Source organism: Notamacropus eugenii, chromosome 6 (genome assembly GCF_028372415.1).
Source record: "Notamacropus eugenii isolate mMacEug1 chromosome 6, mMacEug1.pri_v2, whole genome shotgun sequence".
NCBI lineage: Eukaryota > Metazoa > Chordata > Mammalia > Diprotodontia > Macropodidae > Notamacropus > Notamacropus eugenii.
This window is the reverse complement of record NC_092877.1, coordinates 16,573,076-16,579,464: the sequence shown is the minus strand read 5'-3', so window position 1 is coordinate 16,579,464 and position 6,389 is coordinate 16,573,076. Positions and strand designations below refer to the sequence as shown.

General features: G+C 41.9%; 1 long non-coding RNA gene across 1 annotated transcript in view; it reads left to right on the top strand.

The window, feature by feature from the left end:
• Nucleotides 1-539: 539 nt before the first annotated feature.
• Nucleotides 540-6,389, top strand: part of LOC140510469 (uncharacterized) — a 48,780-nt gene continuing 42,930 nt past the window's right edge. The window contains exon 1 of the long non-coding RNA XR_011969238.1: nucleotides 540-628. This is a non-coding gene — a long non-coding RNA (uncharacterized lncRNA). The remainder of the gene's footprint in view (nucleotides 629-6,389) is intronic.

The window sequence follows — 6,389 nt, the reverse complement described above, 5'->3', positions numbered from 1 at the left end:
AAGTTCAGATCTCTGTAATCAATGTTGTGGACAATTTCCATTTCATTCTTGATTTAGTTATATATTATGGACCCATTTCATATAAGATACCAGCCAGGCACTCCTAAACCCAGAAGACTGTGGCAAAGAGCCAAAAAAGTATGCTTAGGTTCTCAGCCTTTGGCAGTATCATAGTTGACAGGTAGATTGAATGGGGAGGTTGTGGAGTCGACTAACAAGCCCCTTTGCCAACTAGCCCCTGACTCTACAAGTGGGGCACTGAACTGAGGAGTCCAGCATTGTATCATTAATATAGAAGAGGGTCACTTTGATCCAGAGGTGGGGACTCCTGGCCAGGATGGATGGAGATGGTTTTCTAGTCATATATCCCAGCTGTGCCACTTAATTGATTTATGATCCTGGGAAACTCATATGGCCTCAGTTTCCTCACCTGTAAGATGACTCTGTTGGATGACATGAGTTTTAAGGTCCCTTTAAGCTCTAATTCTGCAACTTAAATAGGGTCAGATTCCCATCATTCTAAACTGACTCCTCCCGGCATAATTTCCAATATAGAAAGGTATGGCCTCACCGTTGGGGGACAAGAGCTGAGACACAGCGTTGGGTCCAAGCATGTAACTAGAAACAGGTGACCTTGTTTAACTGTAAGAAATAAGCTATGTTGCTGAAGGTTTGCTATAGACCTTGCTTTCATTCTATTTTTGTCTGTCTGTTTCTGTCTCTATATATCTGTCTTTTTTATGTTTCTATCTTTCTATCTCTCTCTATCTGTCTCTGCATCTTTTTTCATCTCTGCCTCTATCTCTCTGTCCTAGGAATCTAGAAGTCCATGAGGCTTTCTATGCAAATCATACAAATATACCCAGCTAAGCCTAGGAAAGGTAATCCAGTGTAAGTCCTTCCCCTCAAAATAGCTAAATAGCTCCATGTGTTTTATGCATTTAGGACTATTGTTGAAGTATCTGTTTTCCTTATTTTTGGTAGACTGGTATGTTCTCTACTGAGTTATGAATTTCCTTAGGAAATATATACTGTTTTAAAAAATAATATTTTTCCTACCTGTGATTTCCTTGATATAGGGAATTTTCGGTGTGCAAACACCACAGTTAAAAGTCTATACCTTATAGTCTTAGAGGCTTAACCACAGAGATGTTAAATGCCTTGTCATATGCGCAGCATGTGTCAGAGGGAGGAAAGCTGAGTCTTCCATAATTCAAAGCCAGTGCTCTCTCCCCCATCCTAGATCCTCAATGATAAACTCAGCCACTTGCAAATAGACTCCAAGAGATCTCTCCAGCATATTTTGTACTTCTTCTGAGGGGTTCTGTTTTGTTAACTTGCTGCAAACTGGCTTTCTGGACTTGCTATGACCAAGGCTTGCTAGTTCAATGAGTTCTGACTTCCAGTTTATCTGGTATATGGTCTACTCATTAGCTGATGAAAACTGGGGGTCTCCCTGTCCCAGGAAGCTAAATAGAAACTTGAAGGAATTTATAGTGGCAAATGAACATATACATTTATGGAGACACAAATTTAGACTTTCCAGCTCTATGCACATTTACATGTACGAGTGTGATGCTTCAACAAAATTCTACTCTGATGCCACCTTGCAGCATGTAGATGATCCTGAATTCAAATCCTGGGACTGTCACCTACTATCTATGTGACCCTGGACAATAGCTAGCATTTATACAGGCTTTAACAAAGCATTTTACCTACATTCAAGGCAGCTAGGTAGTATAGTAGATAGGGCACCTGGCCTGGAGTCAAGAAGACCTGAGTTCAAATTTGACCTTTCTATAGCTGTGTGACTCTAGGCAAGTCACTTAACCAGTTTGCTTCAGTTTCCTCATTTATAAAATGAGCTGGAGAAGGAAATGGCAAACCACTCTAGTACCTTTGCCAAGAAAACCCTAAATGGGGTCACCTAGAGTCAGAGACAAATGAAATGACTAAACAACCACAAATTACCTGTGTTAACTCATGTTATCCTCACAAAATCTTAACAAAATCTGGGGGTCTCCCTCTTTTAGGAAACTAGTTAGCAACAATTCTCAGTGATATTATTATCCCTCTCAGAAATACCTGAGGTTCAAGAGGTTAAATGACTTGCACAGGATCACACAGCAAGTAGGTGTTTGAGGCAGGGGATTCACACCCAGGTCTTTGCACGTCCATGCCCAGAATTCTATCCACAATACCAATGGTTCTCATTTACTGATTTATTTGATGGTCCAAAGGGTTCATGTTAAAAATTTTTTCATGGAGCCTTCAGCAGTAAAAATTGCCAATCATATTATGACTAGTATATCAAGGTATTCTGAAGTTCACAACATATTCTGTTGTTGTTGAAAAGCAGAACAAAAAAGCTGGGAACCACTATACTGCTAACAAGTCACAGCTTCTCTCTGCTTCCACTTCCTCATCTACAAAAGTCACGGTTTAGACTAGGTGATTTCTAAGGTGCATGCAATTAAATTCACCAAAAGTTTACTAAGTACCTGTCATATGCAAGGTGCTAGGGATAAAAACAAAAACAAACCAAAAAACCCTCCAAAATAAAACAAAACAAAAAACCAGTTCCTGTCCTTAAGGAGCTTACAGCCTGTTGGAGTGTGTGTGGGGGAGGGGTAAGGGGGGGAGATACACATTCACAAATAGGTAAATACAATCAGTTTGAGGAGGTAGAGAATGCTAGCAATTGGGAAAATCAGAAGACTTCCCAGCACAGGTAGCACCTTAGTTAAGATGCAGGGGGGAAAGGATTCTGAGAGGTGGGAGTGAGAGGAAAAGCAGTTGAGGTGTCAGGGTCAGCCTTTGTTAATGCTTAGAAACGAAAGATGGAATGTTGAGACCCGGCAATGGCTAGTCATCAAGTTTGGTCAGTATGCCAAATGTGGGAGGTGAGTTCTGTGAAATAAACCTAGAAGGGGGAGGTTGGAATCAAAGTGGGGAGGGCTTGGAATGCCAGGTGGATGAGCCTTTGGTTTATTTCAATGGTAATAGGAAGCCCTTGGAGAGTGGGAATTAGGTCTCCTTTAGTTCTAAAATCCTGTGCTGAGTGCTGGAGATAAAGCCCCTGCTCCCAAATTAAAAGTAGTCGCTGCCTATATTCTGTCAATAGGTATTGAGTAGGTGATATGGAATGCTTCGTACTTCTGAGGGTCCTACCAAGCTGGAAGAGCTTTGAACTTGTGGCTGGTCTGCAGACCCTTTTCAACAACAAGAAAAATATGTTGTGAACTTCAGAGTACTTTAATACACTAGTCATAATATTCTTTACGATTATTTACTGCTGAAGGCGCCATGGAAGAATTTTTAATATGAACCCCTTGGACCATCATCCAACGGACCACTAAAGAGGAAACACTGGTATAGTGGATAGAATTCTGGGCTTGGATTTGGAAAGGCCTGGCTTTGAATCTTCTCATCTAAGGAACAGCTTAATCACATGAGAAGCAGGTGGGCTACCAGGGGATATTTTGACCACAGGAGAGTGACTGTCGTGGATGGGTAGCCTAAGTCCGAAATAACTGGAGTCCAGTGCAGCTTTGGAAGCATGACGTGTCACATGCTGGATACCTGTTGATAGAATGGAAACTCCTTCAGGCAAGCACCATTTTTCCTTCTTCTGATCTTTACCTCTAGCACTCAGCACAGTGCCTGGAACACAGTAGGTTGGTTGATGGTGGCTGTGTGACCTTTGGCAAGTCATTTAGCTCTCAGAGTCCCAGGTAATTGCCTGAGATGGAAATCTGTAGAACACTTCCAATCCTTGTTGGGAGAAGGTCAGAGGTTTGATCTCAGTCACAATAGTAGCTACAGGTAAAAAGCAAGGTTTTCACTCATGCCAAGGCCAACGCTCTATGCATTATGGCACTTTGCCTCTCATAAAAGAACCTTAAAGGACTTATTGAATTACAAATGCATTTTTAAAATATATTTTAAAATTTATTTCATTAAATATTCCCCAATTACATGTAAAAATTTTGTACATCCATTTTTCAAAACTGTGAGCTCCAAATTCTCTTCCCCCCTCCCATATCTCCCCACTCCATGAGAAGGCAAGCAATTTGATATCGATTATGTACATGAAGTCATGCCAAACATATTTCCATATTAGCCACGTTGCAAAAGAAAATATAGGTAAAAAAAATAGAGAAAAATATAGACAGTTAAAAAAATAAGTTTCAATTTCTATTCATAGTTCACCAGTTCTCTTTCTGGAAATGGACAGCATTTTTCATTATGGGTCCTTCGGAATTCTCTTGGCTTATTGTCATGATCAGTGTAGCTGAGTCTTTCCCAGCTGATCATCCTTACAACAGAATGAATTTTAAAAGGCCTACGTGATCACCCAGTAGAGGCACCATCTCTTGGCTTTTTATTCTTAGGGTCATAGGTCAAGAGCTGAAAGGACCTCAAGGGCCATCTCATGGAACCCCTCTAACTTTACAAATGAGGAAACTGAGGCCAAGAAGATTAAATCATTTTCCTGAGTTCATATCTATAGTAAGTGGTTGAGCCAATATTCGAACCCAGATCATTTGATCCCAGAAAGCCTGTACACTTTCCATGATACCATGACGATACTGACTGATGAAGGAGCCTGGGGGGGGGGGGGCAGAACGAGGAGGGAGTAACAACTTCTAGACACTTTAGAAAATTTATTGTCAAGTTTATCCTTGTTTTCCATTTCCTTCCTCCCATTGCTCACTCCCCACCAAACATTTTTTGTCTCTTTCTTCAGCCAGGCACATTTTTTCTGTCTCCACTCCTACTGGGAAACCAGGTTAGTGGTGTCTTGCCTCTACTTGTCCTCTGAAAGCCGAGGGAATTCTGTGTTGGCACTTTAGGTCCTAAAGGAGAAGCAAGCTGAAAGGGCCCCCTGCCACCCTTGTATCAGGGAGCAGCCTCCCTGAGAGACCTTGGCTCCAAGTGCAATCTGCTGCACGCTCGGAGACAATGACATTCCTCCCTTACGGTCACCAGGCAGCCAGGTGCCAATCTGTCTCTGGAGAAGAGATGCCTCCTCCTGTTTCCCAGGCGAGCTGGCCAAGCTGTCTTAAGGCAAAATGGTGAGGTAGGCATGATTAGTCCTCCAGGTTCCCAAGTCCTCCCTTCTCCCTCCCTGAGTGGTACCCCTTCTTCCCATCTCCCTCAGGTTTCCCTGCCTCAGGCTTTCTTCTCTCCATCCTCTCCCCCACCCCCCTCAAAACGAGCTCTGAGAGAGGATAGAATTAAGCCTCTATTTGGTTTAAGCCAAAAGAATTAGGCTTGAAGTATAGAACTGCAGACTGGAGAGCTAGAAGGTGGTGGATTTGATTCTTCTTGGTATACTGCCTTGGAAATTCTGCTTTTGTCCAAACTTATAACTCTGATGATATAGAGAACTCTGGGTCAGGAGATACTCTCTACAAGTGCCCACCAACAACTCCAAATTTCCTATTGGTCACCTAAATGATTTTCCCAGGGTCACACAGCCAGCACATGTCAGAGGTAGTATCTGAATCCAGAACTTCCTTACTCAGTTGAAGACCCCCTTCCCTCCCTCCATCCTGTGATTCCTCTCTAAGTTAAGGAAGCACTGGGTTGATTTCACTTACTATCTGTGTATTAAATTCTATGGGCCTCATTTTCCTCACCTGTAAAGTGAGGTGGCTAGACTAGATGACCTTTGATTTCCCTTTTAGTTCTAAATCTATGATTCTGTAATCCTGTGACTTGCCTTTTCAAAAGCTCAAATCCCATGGGCTCAGAGGCTCACTCTCCCTTGTATCAGTTGTATTATATGGCTTTCAGGAATCAACCAATTAATTTGTTAATTCAATATTCATTGAACAAACATTGATAATAAGATTCTATTGCACGTCAGGGACTATGCCAGGCTCTAAAGGAGAAATGGCGATAAATAATATATAGTCCTTGACCTCAAGAAATTTACTGCCCCACATGAAAGGAGAAAATCTTTATTTTATTACTTTTATTACTATTGTTACTTTATTATCAGCTTTATTTGACCTGTTCTTAAACCTAGAATCCCAAGTCATTTCTTCAATATTTCACTATGATTTCTTCAGTGTGGGTAACACTGAGGCAGGCTCCAGTCCCTCTTTGCCTCAGTGCAGTGTCTGTGGCTGAAAAATCTATCCCTTGCAGCCTGGGTGATGAGTACTTTGAACATAATTAGGGTGATGCTTGGTCAATCAATATAAGGCCCATCAATCTTTTCAGCCTGGCAGTTGCCCTTGGGTTTGTCTTTGAGGATCCACAGTCACAATTCATGCCACAATTTGGCATTGAAGGAGGACTTAAGGAGGCTTTCCCCCAGAAGGTGAATAATAAATGTGGAGAACAATGCATCAGCACAGTGGGAAAATATGGGGGAT